Source organism: Kogia breviceps, chromosome X (genome assembly GCF_026419965.1).
Source record: "Kogia breviceps isolate mKogBre1 chromosome X, mKogBre1 haplotype 1, whole genome shotgun sequence".
Classification (NCBI taxonomy): Eukaryota; Metazoa; Chordata; class Mammalia; order Artiodactyla; family Physeteridae; genus Kogia; species Kogia breviceps.
The window spans coordinates 53,049,700-53,065,646 of NC_081330.1; the positions used below are offsets into that span (position 1 = coordinate 53,049,700).

Consider the following 15,947-nt stretch of genomic DNA (forward strand, 5'->3'; position numbering starts at 1 on the left):
TTTTACTGTTTGATAATGAGAATGCAGTCTTTCTACAGATGTAACCAAATCTCAAGACACTTTTCACCCTAAAATAGCTTTCTCCATATGATAAACCTGTGTTTTACAATTAATGTTGCACAGAGCATAAATCTTGAGGGACCATTGACATACAGGTTATTTGATGTTTTCTCTTAACAAAAGATGAACACATTTTGGGGATGATGTCTTCGAGATGAACTTCTATTGAAAAAATGATACGTTTTCAATTAGGATTAGATGAACTTAAACAATGCAAGCCAGTCTGGAATATCAAGGCATCTTACCTAATTTTCTTCATTCTGGATACTGAATGATCAATAAAGTCTTCAGATAATAGAACTCTGCTCAGACAATGACATGTAATTTGGAATGTTATAAAGTCAATCCAATTAAATGTACTTATAAATTTTATTTTTCACAAAGATAAAATTTACATATGTCATTGATGAAAGAATGTATCATCTATTTTTATGGCATACCCTTTCTTACCTCCCCAATTCCCAGTGATGTTGAGCCAACCTCAGTGCATGTGGAGATATGGACAATTTGAGAATTGCCCATTTCCCACACATACAAAAATAACTTTCTATGAATGAAGTAAAAAGCAAGGGTTCCTTTGCCTCTGAAGATTGACATAGTAACTGTGTATGTTCGTATGAACATGCTTTAACAAAGGCCTTAAAGTCCTTTGTGTGTGTGTGTGTGTGTGTGTGTGTGTGTGTTAGGAGAGATTTGTCTGAGGCAGACACCCTCTCAAAATATTTAAATTTGAGCCACTATGACAATCCCACAAAGCAAAAAGGAGGGGGAATAAAAATGAGAAAGAAACTTTCACTGAAAACATAGAAATAATGACCCATGGGAAGAGGACACACCAGAAAGAATGGGATGCAGAGAAACAGTTTCAGGAGTGTGTGGTGAGAAATTCAGAAAAGTTGAAAATACTCCCCAAAGTACAATATTTAAATCCCTAGCTGTAACCAAAGGAAAACAGACATTTGCAGGCATCATAAAAAATATAAGAAATCCAAGGAATTCCACTATAAATCTTGTTTGAAATAAAACAGCAAAAGACACACACAGACGGCAAGGAATCTTCTGGTGAGGAAAATTTGACAAATCTGTAAGTTTAAAGTAGAGATCCAGTGGTTCCTTTTTTAAAAAAAACACCTTTGAGGTCACTGAAGGGGAAGAGAGTCCAAGGTAGCTAGTGGGAAGAAAGAAGTAAAATGGGGATGAGTGGAGAAATTACCTAGGTAGGTAATGCGGGGAAGAAGCAGCGAGGGAAGACTGACGGGAGAAGGAAAAATAATGGAGATAGAGGTGTTTGCTAGGGCCTCAAGAGGAGGAAAAAGCCAAGATTAAGGGACTCTGATGGTTGGTAGAGAAAGAGCTGAAGTGGGTAAGGATGGGAGAGATGATATGGGGCACAGAGATGATGCAGGGAGGTGTGTGGAAAATGGAGTGCGGTGGGCATAAGTGTGCTTGCAAGTGGCTTAAGGCGTTTACTCTGATGGTGGAAGATGGGGGATTTGGAAGGTTGGGTGTGGAAGGTGAGATGAACCTAAAGATAAAACTATAGAGATGATTATGACTAAAGAGAAATTCTTTTTTCCAAAATGCTGTTCCTTTCTTAGTTTTACTGATTTACCTTAGGCCCTCTTCATTCATTAGTCCTCTTTTCTGGATGTTACAGTATCTTCTTAACTTATTTGCCTCAACTCTCTATTCCAGTGCATTAGTTTATTCAAATACACATTTAAAGACAACAACAAAAAATGTTTCTATTGTGTGCCACCTACTGCCTAATTTTCTCACCCTGTTTTGTTGTTGTTTTTTTTAACATATCTGCTTTAAAAATCTTCAAAGTGGACTATGCCTACAAAATACACACACAAACCCCCTAACTCCACAGTGGGACATCAAGCCCCACCCTCACCAGCCCTTTCCTTCCTTAAGTCTGTATCAGGCTCTTCCAGGTCTACCTCCTGGCTAGCCACTGCCTATGAATGCCTATTTTTCAAAGCCAGAGAGACACCTTCTTTATGAATCTTTTTTCAACTCCTTAGCAAAAATTAATTCCTCCCTCCATTATGTTCAATTAGAGCATTAATCACATTGTATCAAAAATTTGTCAGAGTCTCCAGGCTCACAGAACCCGGAGCTACCTTTACCCATTCTCTTTTGCATTCCTGTAGCCTAGCACATTGTCTGGCACAGTAGGTGACTGCTTAATATTTGCAGATTCTTTGTTGAATAACTAAACAGATGTCCCTCCTTTAAAATATGTGAAGCAAGATTATTGGAGAAAATTAAATTTCAAAATTTCATCTCCTGAATAATTCCCCTTCCTACTAATAAAAAATGTGGCAGCCATACATATTTTGTCAATTTAGCTTAAACCAATGGTTTATATAAAGTCTCCTTGTCCGCACGCCTCACCTCTCTTTGCCAAGAACCTTGTAAATCCTGACTAAAGGCAGTTGTGGACTGCTTGCACAGAAAAAAGGAGAATTCTCTGCTTTCTAAATCCCTTACCAGATTTCTTCCTGCCACCAGCAGTCTGGAAGCTCTCTATCAGGAATTTCTATCTTTCAAAGAACATGAAGTTTTGAATACAAAGAGAAGAAATAATGTGAAAACTGCAATTCCTTCTGCCAGGCCTCCCAGCTGTCAAAACCCAACATTGCTTGGGCATCCATCAGAATCACATTCAGGTGATTAAAAAAAAAAAAGTCTCCTTTCAACCCTTAGCAAATGATTTAACTCTAAAAAATGAATGCGATTTTATGCTTGGTCTGAGTTTCCTTCCCATTCCTGTATTTCAAACGCATAGCAACTCTAAGTTTGCTGCTTTTGCTGATATAACATGTAAGGGAAGCCTTCCATACAAGGGAAGAAAACAAAACCCCAGATTTACAAAACGGAAGAATTCTTTGCTCCTGCTCCCTTTCCCCAAAATCTCCTACCTGCCTCCAAACCAAAATACAGTCAGTAGGTAAGCAGTTTGTTGCGATCCTCTCTGAAGATAATTTCCTTGGGACGGAAACTCAGTTCTGAGGCCCAGACGCCTCCACACAAGCTGCCTCCGTCCCCGCCCCCACCCTCTTGCCCTGTGCAACCTTCTCCAACTGCGCGCTGCGGTCCTTCTCCCAGAGCTAAAGAAAAAAAAAAAAAAAAAAAATGTTCGCAATCAGAGAAAACGGATTAGCATCTAATTCGGGGAAGCAGGGGGTTGCTCCCTTAAAGGGAGAAGAGCAAACTCAGAAAGGAAGTCGCAGCGGGCTTCCGTCTTGTAAAATCCCAGTTCTGAATCTTCCCAATTTGGCGCGCTGGTCTCTAGAAGTGACTGCGCAGCCTTATAATAAAGAGGACGGTGGCCTGCCCCTGCGGCAGCAGCCCCTAGAGCCTTTCGTAATTTCCAATTTTCAGTCCCTTTTCTCACTTAAGGGGACTCTCCACCCTGTGCCAGCGCCTCCAATCGTCCCCCTCCCACACCTCACCATTTCACTGGGAAGACGACCCACTTCGCCTTCTAGGGAGCTTGCTCTGTTGAAAGCAAAGAGACGGCCACAGGATTTTAAGGATACCGGTCTTCACATCCCCCTTCCTTATAATCCAGGGAGGAGAGAAAACAGCGTAAATTTAACACTGGTAAATATTATTTCATCTGAAGAACTTGCCCTCTAGAATGCCGCTAAATAAGTAGATTCATAATGAATAGTGAAGGTGCAAGCTGAAAACAGGAAAGACTGGGGGGTGGGAGGGTCGTGGGGGACAGGGATAAGGAGGGAAGGAGTGCGGGAAGACCCTACATCTGTATCAGATTCCGGGTTCAAAATCGGCCGCGGCCGGGACCTCAGTAACCTACCCCGCCCCGGCCGCCTCAGCGCGCCTGTGGGGAGCGAGTGAGCGGATGGAGGGGCCGAGAGCGAGAGCGCGGGAAGGAGGCCGAGAGAAGCGAGGGCGGCTGCGCACAGGCCGGGACCAGCCGCTTTGCCTCCTCTCCGCCCGCCGAGCCGCTCCGGGGCTGACATCATTGCCAGGAGGAGGGGCTGCCCGTGCGGAGGCGACTGGAGAACGAGGTTCTCGGGCCTCGCTGGCGGAGGCGCTCCCTCGCCGCTTGGCAGGCGCAGCGCGGTGGCGGCCGGATTCAGCCCGCGTGAGCTGCGCGCGGCAATTCTTATTTTAGCGGAGGGAGGAAGGTATCTCTAGACCTTAGCGCGTCCATCTCTGGGTTCATTCGTCAGAACCGCCCGCACACCGTCCGCGCTTCCTCCGACGAACCAGACAAAGGCAAGAAAGGGGGAAACACATACAAATACTATTACTTCGACTTGCTTTCAAATGTCCCCCCACTCGCCCAGGAAAGGATAGCCTTAAGGCTAAGATTTCCCGCTGTGATTGTTTCAAACAAGATTGAGAGTGGAATTCCATTTAGTCTTCCCCAAGTTCAGAAGGTGCCCGCAAGTACCCTTTATTTCCTTGAGTCACACATGTTTTAACCTTTCATGGGATGGGAGGAGTCGATTTAGTCTAAAGCGCCGCTACCTTCTCCGGTGTTCTGCTCACTGTTGAGGATTCTTCGCAAGGTCCTCAGGTTGTTTCCTTGTTGCAGCGCTAAGAGCACGCAAGCGGTGCCAACACCCTCGCCCCCTCCGCATATTTCCTGTCCCCTTCACCGCCTGTCGCGATGTTTAAACACTTTATTCCACACACTTTCTTTCGCACAGTAACGGCTCCTATGTGGGGTTTAAACCCAAGCTTGGGATGTTTCCACGCAAGGACTCGCTTTTGTTTGGCTCTCCCTGTTTAATTCTATTTATTCTTTTGTCCTCGCCCCTCCCTCTTCTCTCAAGTCTTTGCTTTGTGGGTGTGTGCCGAAGTGGCGCAAGTTTCGATTCCCAGGCCCCTAGCCAACATTTTGGAAGGGCACCCCGCTTGGAGACTCGACCGCCAGCCCGCAGACGCGCGCGCACACGCAGTCCATATGAGCACCCCAGCGCCCCACACCCCAAACCGCAAAGGAGGCCAAAGCAGTGAAGCGCAGAATAATTCATTCTGAAAGCGGAGACGCCGTTTGCTGTTGAGCTCTATAAGTCTTTCCTTGGGGGAGGAAAGGAAGTGGTTGGAGCTATACGCTCTTGGAAAGTCTCTCTCTCTCTCTCTCTGTCTCTCTCTCTGTCTCTCTCTCTGTCTCTCTCTCTCTCTCTCTCACACACACACACACACACACACACACACACCCCTTTATTTTTGCAAGGGGAGGATGTTAATTTGCGGCTAAGCGCGCACATGCAAGTCGTGTCTCCAACCAAGGGCAGACCGCCGCTCCGCTCTTCCAAGTCTCTAAAGAAAAGACCCATTTGCCGCTATGAGCTTTTAAAGAGTCACCTTTTCCGATGACTCTGTTAAGAGGCATTCATTATCGCGAAAAGGGGCTGTTTTATGGCTACGCGCTTAAAAAAATAATTCCGTTGTGGACACATAATCTGTTTTTCGGTCCTATCTTAGTCCACGTCATTCATTTATAGGATAAGCAGGCGGGTTTTGGCTAAGGGATTAAAAATCATTTCTTTAGGGAAAGAGCAACCGCTTTATGTTCGGCTACGCTCTTAGAAAGTCTTTTTTTTTTTTTTTTAGTGAGACAATGATGCCGTTTTCCGGCTACGCAATTATAAGACATTCCTCTTTTTAGAGCTAGGCAGAATTTTCCACACCTATCATCTCCACATCCAGCAGGTGCTGGCTGAGCACAGCTCCAGAAGTAGGGCGGGAAGGAAGGGCGGGGAGGCGAGCGTCAGGCGAAACTGCACGGGGGACCCTGCGCGCTCCGTGGCGCGCTGCGCTCTCCTCTCTGCGCCGAGAGTCGGGCTCCCAAGGATTAGAGCCAGCCTGGCACGGATCGAGATCCGGAGACCCCAGAGATGGGAGCGCAGCGGGGCCGGACCGCCCTGGAAGTCCGAGCCGGGATCTGGGCTCCGGGCTTTGCCCCTCTGCTCAGACCACTTCTCCTGGCTAACCCGAGAATCTGGAGTGTGATCATTTTCCAGCCCCTGCCGCAATGTTAGAGTTTCTCTCAGCTTCGCAGAAGCTGGCTGTATCCGTTAAAGTGAAAGACCTTTTTGCACGGCCAATGTCGGGGAAATTCATGCGCGGACACTTTTCTGACAGAAGTGAGAGTTTTCGCAAAGTAACCAAGCCAAGCCGACTGGTGGCTGTGCCAAAAAGATTCTAGCTGCACTCACCTCCGGGGTTTGCTCTTTCTCTTATCTCCAGGGAAGAGATGGGGGAAGGGAGGATACAGGAAGCGTCTCTAAAATCACTCTGTGGTCCTAGTCAAAGACCCCAAGAGCAGGCAGCCGCAAGCCTCCGCGCAGTAAGTGCGGGAATCAAGCTTCACACGCCGCACTCTGTTCTGGCACCCGGACCGGATACTTACCTTGTTGTCCAAGCCACTAGAGTAGAAATGAGGTGGTAAGTAAAAAAGAGAAAAGGTTTCCGCTAGCCCCACGGAGACTGCGACTGCTGTAGCGGGGCTCTGCCGCCACAGCTCGCAGTCCGCGGAGCAGTTGGAGTCGCGAAGGCTTCCTTTGAGGCTGTTTGGACCGCCCGGGTTGCCTGGGCTGCCTGTGTCGCCGCTGCCAGTGCCACTCTGCGCACTCTGTTCAACTGGCGTTCTGCTTTGCCGCGCGGGCCACTGTGTGCAGCTCGAGCTCACGGCTCCTCCCGCCCTGACAGTTCGCCGACTGCAAGGAGCCAGTGCCGAGCCAGCCCTTTTCAATGGCGAGGAGGAGGGACTCGATAGAGGGGGAGAAGGGGGAAGGAAGGGGGGTGAGCGAGTGGAAGGCGGGTGGGGGGAGAGAAGTGAACCAGTGCTCTGGCCGCCTGCTGGGAGGGGATGGCGCAGCACCAACTGCAGGGTACCCCCCTCTGGTCCCCACTCCCTGCACCCCACATCCCCCACCGTTCCGGGGGCGGCCCCTCCAGGCTAACCGGGAACAGGGGGAAGAAGGGCGGGGGAGAAATGGAGGTAAGCTTAGGAAGTTACTGTTCGCCGCCCCAAGAAGGCGGCAAGAAGCGCTCTGGCGGCACCCTCGCGTGTGGGACCCGCTGCTGGGAAAAACGCGCCGCTTTAGGGCTTCCCGCTTTGCGGAGCAAAACCAAGGGCATATTCCGCTCCGTTCGGTCCTCCGCTCGCTGCTCTCTTAGGCTTCCCTTTAAGTTGAACTCATTCGAATTATCTTACGGAAGTTTTATTTTTCTTGTTACGTGTGCTTTTCTCGCGATCCCGCTGACCGCCCTGACTCCGGCTAGAGAACAAGCGTCCAGCAGCACCATTTTCTATACAAAGGATACTTAAGGCAGACTAGTGGAAGTAGGGGCAGGAGCCCGGGCAAAGCCGCAGTTGGAGCCTAGAGACTGTGTCTGCATATATCACACTCAACTGTGAGCCGGGTCTGGTACCTCGATTGCCTTCAGATTGATTGTCTGGGGGTGGCGGAGAGGGGGGTGAGGAGGGAGATCTAGCATTTGGCTCCCCCAGATTGCAAGTACGAGTGACCGGAAGCAGGTCAGTGGCTTTGGGCTGATTTAGTGGGGTCCAGCCGCTTCGCTACCGGGGACCGGGTAGCATCGCGGGCGTGGACAGCGCGTTTCCTCGGTAGGAAAGGATGCAGGAGAGGGAGGAACCCAGCCGCAAGACTGGTGCTTGCCAGCGCGTTCCGGCTGCCTAGTCGGTGACGCCCGGGCGGGCATCGGGGTGCCAGGTCTTCCAAGACCACTAAAGCGACCAGGGGCAATCTGGCTGGTTTATGGCTAGGATGGGTCGTGGGTATCTAGAAGCAAGGCTAATTCCCCCGTCCCTGTATGGGATTAAAAGCAAATAGCAACAACAACCAAAACCTCCCCAGCTGTTCTACTCTGATTCTTGCTCCAAGGAGCAAGTCCTTAAATTTACCCAAAGGCTGGAGAATGAACCAGGTGAATTCTTTAAATTCCTCTCCAGAAAGGTGTAGGATTTTAGGTTTAGGTTTTAGCCTCCATTTTCCATGCTTAACCAATAGAAAAACTTATCTTTCTAGTGCTCTGCTTTGTTTCTGGAAGGAGGAAGCACTCTTTCCTGAAATAAAAGGAGGAAAAGTAGATAATGTTTTCAGGCGCCAAGAGCACAGTATTCACTTTTATTTTTGTCTACTGAATGGAAGGGGAAATGCATCTGAATAGGGATAGAACATTAGGAAGGAAAAATTTTGCCAATTATCATGAGTTGATTTTATCTAATAGCTTCTTCATGGAAAGTTATTATTTTTTTTATTGAAGGACAAATCTTTCTGACTTCTTTCCCCAGTATGTCCCTCTCTGTCTTTGTAATTGCCGTCTTTCCAATTCCTGATAGTTTTAAAGGTTAAAACCCTGGTTCAGATATTCCTCACATCCCCCCTGCCCCTTTCTGTTCCTCTTGCCTTTTTTTTCCTTTCTTTCTTTCTTTTTTACACCAACAGCCACTACTGGGAGGGACATTTGCACCACAGTTCAGTGCAGTCTGCATGAAAGAGGACACAAGAAGTGTTTACTATTACATTTTACTGCTCCTGTAACTCTGCCTGCATTATTCACAGTATCCAGCACATGCATTGTCCGCTTCTCGGGAGCTGGGAGATGTCTTGGAGTTGAAATTAGAAGCTGTCAAATGGTTACAGTTTACAGCTCTGACTCTTGGGGTTTGCACTGCTGGATGAGACTCAGTCATAGGTGATGGCAGGAACTCAATAAAAATAAAATCAGTGATTGATCCAGGAAAGTGTGGCAAAGCCATGCTGTGGAGGCACTCTCAGAGCACTAATAATCATTCATAACATCCACATTAGATATCAGTTAATTGATGTGTTAAGATTTCCATCTAAACCCAAGGCAGGGGGAGAGAACTATTCAGTGACTCTTATGAAGTATTTAAAGTTATCATCATGACAGACTCATGAAGTTAATATTATTATCCACATTTTACAGTTCCAGAAACTGAAGATCACAGACAGGTAATTTGTTCAAGACCATTTAGCTGAAAAGTAGCAGACTCTGGATTTTCATTCAGAGTGTGAAACTCCAAAATTCAGCTAAATGGTTGCTTTATAGTGAACCTGGTTTCTTCTATATATACAGCACAACATTTAGTTTTAAGTGTCTAGTCCAATAGAAAATGATCTCTGTAGAGTAGCAACATTACTTACAGACTAAGGAGACTACTAGTTGAACTAAGTAACCCAGAAAATCATCTGAGAAATTCAGTTTGTTGATAAAAGTGACAGAAATCCACATCTGAAAATAATGAAAAAAAGTTCCCATTTTCTCTTCTCCTTTTCTGTCTGATGGTGGCATCAATGAGCAACGGGGTAACCAAAAGCCAGGACACCTGGCAAAAGCCCTCCGCTTGGTGCTCTAACTCTAAAAGGACTGATGAGGACTCTGCTTGCTTACAGAGAGGACTCCTTGACTGAATGCCTTTTATGCACCATTTGCATTATATACATTGTCCTATTAATCTTCAAAACCATCCTATGAGATAGGTATTATTAGCTTCATTTTTTTTTAACAAATGAGGAAACAGATTCACAGAGACTAGGTGAAATGCCCAAGGTTACATAGCTATAAAGTATAGAATTGGGAAATTCAAACCCATGTCATTTCCAGTCCACTATAGCATATGGTCCTCAGATTGTGTGATTACACATTCTCAGAATTTACGTTATGTCAAAAATTTTATAATTAACAAAAGGAAAATTTAGGAATTTGTTTTTTGGAGGAGATGCCATGAAGGAACTGATATATTTATTGCATTTGTTTGTTCATTGTTCCAATTTAGAACTTGAACCAGGTTTCTACTAAGATCAGAAAAAAAATATAGTAATGTGTACCTTATAAACATGGAAATATGTGCAATATCTGAGGATTAAACTATAAAGTCATTTGTATAATTATAGAATGGCTCATACAAGATAATTAAAATACTTCTAGTTAGGATGTTTCTCAGGCCAGTGAGAATTGACTAAAACTGAGAAATAATGCGTTAATCTGAAGAAAGGCTTGATCAGCTATGCAGACCTAGTAAAAGAAGTCTCAAAGAGATGAACATTGGTAACTCTTATCCATGTACATTTTTGTCTCACTGGCAAAAATCACCCTTGATATGAGATTGATGAAGCCAATCAAATACTCTGATTTCAGTTGCCTTTGCATTGAAACACCCCTTATCAAGCAGCCTGCCGTCTGACTTTGATTTGCCTTCCCATGTAAACTGTCTAGAGAGAATGCACAGGTCTTGTGGGTGGATGAGAATGACTACTATGCATCATGTGCCGGTTATTTTACATCAAATTCCATAATCTTTGTGTTGTCCACAACAGCTTGCACCTACATTGCACGTAAATGTTATAATCAATAAATCGTCACTGTTACTGAGAAAGTAGGTGAGTGTATGGACACAAAACTGTAAGAATGGATAAATTACATCCTCCATGATATTTTTCATATTTAATGTTAACTATTGACAACGATTGGAATTAGTAGGAGACAGTGAAGCCCAGTGATTAAAGAGAACTTTGGTTTTAAACCAAATTTGGAATTCTGGCTCTGGCATTTTCTTTTTTGTTGTTGTTTTGTTTGTTTGTTTGTTTTTTTGCAGTACGCAGGCCTCTCACTGTTGTGGCCTCTCCCGTTGCGGAGCACAGGCTCCGGACGCGCAGGCTCAGCGGCCATGGCTCACGGGCCCAGCCGCTCCGCAGCATGTGGGATCTTCCCGGACCGGGGCACGAACCCGTGTCCCCTGCATCGGCAGGCGGACTCTCAACCACTGCGCCACCAGGGAAGCCCTGGCATTTTCTAGTTGTGTGGCTGTGGGTGAATTAATCTCTAGACCTGTACTGTATAAGATAGTGACTAGCCACATGTGCTACTGAGCCCTTGAAACTTGAGTAGCCCAAATTGAGATGCACTGTGAGTATAAAATACCCTATTTTGAAGAGTTAGCACATGTACATATACACACACGTATATGAAATATATAATTAATATTTTATACAAATTGCATGATGAAATGATAATATTTTGATTAACCGGTTAAATAAAACATTAAAATAATTTAACCTGCTTATTTTCAATATTTTAATGGGCTGCTAGAAAATTTTAAATTATATATGTGGCTTGAATTATACTTTTGTTGTAGAGAGCTATTCTAAGAAGCTTCAGTTTCTTCATCTAAAAATGGGGATAATAATCTTATTTAGCTCAAGTTGTTGTAGTGATATTTAAATAAAATAATGCACCTCAAATGCTTAGCACAGTGCCTGACATTTAGTTTAAAAGTTGTCACTCTCCAAGAGTTAGGAAATAAAGATAAGTAAAAATACAAAACAAAAACTATAAACCTGAATGGGTTAGGGACTGCTCAAAGAGAATGCTTTAGTTATGAATAAGTTTTCTTTATCTCAAGTGAAACCATTCTACTTCTCTCTCTAAAAACAAGGGCAAACATACATGTGTGGTGGTGATGGGGAGGACAATATTTGTTACATACAAAAATAATAATGGGCATGCAAGTGTTTTGAAGAGTTAAAAGCACTTTCTCAATTCCAAGCATTTTTACTATCCTAGTTTGTGAGGCACTTTTACATTTAATTGGTAGATATTTCTAGTGTTGGGGCATTCAAGTCGCAAATGAAAATAAGGCTGAAACTGGTGCCGGTACACATAAGGCAAATCAATTTCTGCAGAAGATAACAGAAACAGGAGAAAGACTGGTAGTTTACTGTGCCTAGCTGATGACAGAAATGCATAGCTCAACTGGAGACACTAGAGGGTGCTATTAGTGAGAGCTTAGAAGGATGAATAGTCTTCCAACACCCTTCCCCCTCTCCACTGCTATAGATTATAAGAATTTGAAAAGGGCATACCTGTGAAATGAAACTAACACATCTCCATTCCTTCCTGGACATGACTTGCAAGGTTTTTTTTAGTCCTGAGACTGGCCTTTACAACATTCCCCAAATAATAAAATATTAGAAGTTTGCTATAGTATTTGGGCAAATAATTTTGAAAAGTTTGAAACGGTTCCCTGCTCTGAGTAAAACACTACCAAGGCCCAAGGAGGGGAGTATAGAAATAAAAATACACAAGAAAGGGCTTTCAATTAAGGAAAGACTCCAACAACCACTGTAATTAAGTAGGGGTGGGACAATTTTTTGGTAATCATGCATTATAAGATTTTTTTTTTCTCTCTGCCTAGGCTTGAGCAGCTACACACTTGCAGTGGACAGAAACTGCAGCTGAATTTCTTTCATTGGAGCCTGGGAATTACAGCCTGATGTGTATAGCTGAACTTTGCTGAAGCACTGAGCTCTGATTAATGCAGTAAAATGAATAAAAAGGTACGTGGTGTTGTCTTCACAGTTGCTGTTTCCTACTAAAGAATGCACTTCTCCTACTGTACTCTTGTTTTTTTGTTTGTTTGGTTTTTTTTGTTTTACAGATAAGTAGTTGCAAACTGTTCCGGATGAGGCTTTACATCTGTGTGTTATTTGCCTGTATTGTGATGGAAGCACACAAGCAGGGAAAATGATCGTGTCTTTTAAAGCATAGCAGGATCAGAATGCTATTAACAGTTTCTGTCTTTCTTGTTTCCTTAGGACAGGCTTTAACTTGAGTTATCCAGATGTTGCCTGCTGAGGTGAAAGAATTAAAGAGATTTTGGTTGCTGAGGAAAGCAGAATTCCTTTTTGTTGTTTCTTTTAACATCGAGATTGAATTTTTTCCATCCTACCAAAACTCCTATGTGGTCATGTCTTCAGGAAGTAGGCATCAGTGACTGCTCTAAATTTAGGAAATACACACACCTATGAAAATAATCATATAATGTTTCCAAAGAAATATTTTGGGATTGATAAAAAAATATACATTTTTAAAGAATCATGAATTAATCTCACACCACTCTGAGCCTTCTTTACTCTTTAAGCCACTTTATTTCTATTATAAGATATGACTATGAAGTAAGTAGATTTAACTTTTGTATGGTTTGTGAAATCAGTTATATTTTCTGATGTATGATAACAAATACACTGTGCATTTAATTGAAACATATAGGAAAACTGCTTTAAGGTGTTGTTTTTTATTTTTTATTTTTTTATTAACAACCATGGCTGTAGTTTAGTTAACATAGTGTTTAATGGATGGCTATTTTGAGCCAGTTTTCATTGACTGGGGTACTGCAAACATCCCATTTTAAGTTATTAGACATGCGTTTAGATAATCAACATAGGGTTTCTGTTTTCTTTTCAGATTGAATGGTTTTTATCTCATCATTACTGAAACTTAGCTGAATGTCAGTTTCTTTGGGTAAAATATGAAAAACAAGAATTCTTCTTAGTTGCCAAAACAGTTGGTCTCAACTATTCCTTTTAGATTTCCTGTTTCGTTTTAGATTTCACCTGTTTCCACAAGGTGAAGAATGGTGATTCATTTTACTTTTACGCAAAATAAAACCTTGAATCTTTCAATTCATTTTTCTTTCTTGACTAACTTCTAAATAAAATGAAACCAAAGGTGTAGTCCAGCACACTATTGATTCTATTGTGGTTATCTTTTCTGACAGGCTAGATAGTAAAGAAAAAGTGTTTGGAACATACAAGGGTCTCCTTTTAAGGAAAAAATAGTGTACACAAACTTGACAGTGAAAATGAAATATTGTTGCTGGATTCCTTCCACTGTGAATATTGTTATTATTAGGCTCCATCTTCCCTAGATCTGTTGCTGGAGCTCAAAGCACTAAAGGAGCTTCTCCTTCAGACTGAACATAATCATGGCATACCAAAGAATCCTTCAAAAATTTCCATCTTGTCAACTGATAGGTTTTCAAATTTGATGTCTTTTCAGACCCACCTTTAGAGTTCTTGTGGTGAATCCAATAAATCTGAGTTTTACTCCAAGTCCAGTCCTGGTGATCTAGTTTGTACAATTAGCCATCTACCTCACTTATGTGAGTGGCACTTGAGTACCCACTGCTAGAACCAGTGTGCAGGCTCTGATACTCACTTCGAGCACTGGCATCCTTCCTAGTTTCCACCGATCCATTTCCCTGGTGCCCTAGGCTCAGTATCAATGAAATACTACCTGTTTGGCTAAGGGTCATGTTCCCAACAGGACATCTTTCTTAGAAAAGTCCTATAAATATGAAAATAATTTATGACTCTAGCTTCAAATTTTATGTTTTGCATTCTTGGACAATTTATTCTATGGAAGATGCTGAAGTGGGTAGGCTATGTTTGTTGGTAAGCCTCTTGCAATTCATCACAATAAGTAATGATATGTTATTCAAAGATGGTTATTATTCTTGAAGAGTGCAACTGAATTACTGAACACCCACACTTCCACTCCCAGCAATTATAAATTATTCTCCAAAAATAATCATAGGGATGTAACAATCATAGAAAAATTACAAATAAAATATCAGAAAAAGTGAAATTAATTTTGTCATAAACTTGCTAAATGACAGAGGTTTCCAAATGTCCTATGAATTATTAAAATTTCCCCCTTTTTACAAGCATCACTTGGGGTGGGGAGCCCAAATGGATTTCTGAAAAGGCAATAATATTTTGTAAGATACCATGTGTGGTAACTTTGAAGTATATATCAATTAGTGACACAGACAATGAAATGTGTATCTCCAAATGTAGTCAAGGACTTTAAGAATTATATATTTATATTGAAAGTATTAAACTGTACTTGTCAGCTGTTGTCCTAAACTTACATCTCATGGAGAATTAAATACTGCTATAGCTTGTACTAAATTAACTTTTCTTTTTAACCCTGTGTCATTCTAGTCTCTTCTTCTTCTAAGGTTTTTCTGGGTTAACAATGTATAAAAATAACAAATCAAAATTTTCTCTGAAATGTAATGCTTACTTCTTATACTTTACAGAACAACTACAGCATGAGATGTTGTCTTAACTAGCAAAAACGTCAGATAAACAATATCTTTATTGTTACATTAGAAGCTATAAATTATAGTTCAATAAACTCAACAAAATTAGCTTAGAGTTCTATTCAACTAATAATAAATGAAAAGACATTTAAAAACTAGAAGGTAGTCTTTTGTCTCCAAAGCATGTGAGGAGGCGGAGGTGAAGGAGTGGAAAGAGGAGAAGGGCTATGAAGAATAGGCGACCTCATTGTCCTGAGGGAGGGAAGGCAGTACAGGTCGCTTTTCCTTTTAAAATTATTTTTTTTTAAATTTCTCCTTCAACTTCCCTATCATTACTTTAAAAACTTATTATATGCAACTTCTCTTTCAACTTTTCAAGTACTCCAGCAGGGTAAAATGCTCATATGGAGACTGGTGTGGGGGGAAGTGTAAGAGAGCAAAAAGGGAATTGAAGTACCATTCTCTTCACAGTGACTTTCATACAGCAGACTCTGGAAATAAATGAAAGGAGTTATCAGTTAATAATAGTAGAGAGATACAGATCGATGTTCAATCCCTGTTCGCAAACCCCTAACCACTTTACTTTGAGCTCCCCAAGCTTGAGTTCCAGCAATGTAGTTTGCAGTAGAAATACAAGTCAGCAGGGAAAAGGGCGGTGATGGTGTGTGTGCTGTGTCTGAGGACCTTTAAAGGGCAGCAAAGGAACAAGTTTGGAGTTGGGGGACTTGGGGTGCTGCCCAGAGAGGAAACAGGTTTATTTAGAGTAGGACATCCTGTGTTTTAGTATGCAAATATGTGTGGTAACTATCCAGCAAGGACTTATGAAGAGTTTATTCAGCCAGGGAAACCTTTTGAAATAGTATGAAAAATGCTGCTAGATAGCTTTTGTTGTTGTTGTTGTTGCTGTTGTTTTTGTGGTACGCAGGCCTCTCACTGTTGTGGCCTCTCCCGTTGCGGA

General features: G+C 42.7%; 1 protein-coding gene across 6 annotated transcripts in view; it reads right to left on the reverse strand.

The window, feature by feature from the left end:
- The window catches only part of PCDH11X (protocadherin 11 X-linked), a 779,467-nt gene extending 772,686 nt beyond the window's left edge, over positions 1-6,781 (reverse strand). For 5 of the 6 annotated variants that reach the window (XM_059049893.2, XM_067023489.1, XM_067023490.1 and 2 more), the window contains exon 1: positions 6,464-6,781. The gene's annotated coding sequence lies outside the window, so the exon portion shown is untranslated. Of the gene's footprint in view, positions 1-4,572; positions 4,633-6,463 lie in introns of those variants that run through there. The other variant, XM_067023486.1, reaches the window with a different exon arrangement.
- Between the last annotated feature and the right edge of the window lie 9,166 nt (positions 6,782-15,947).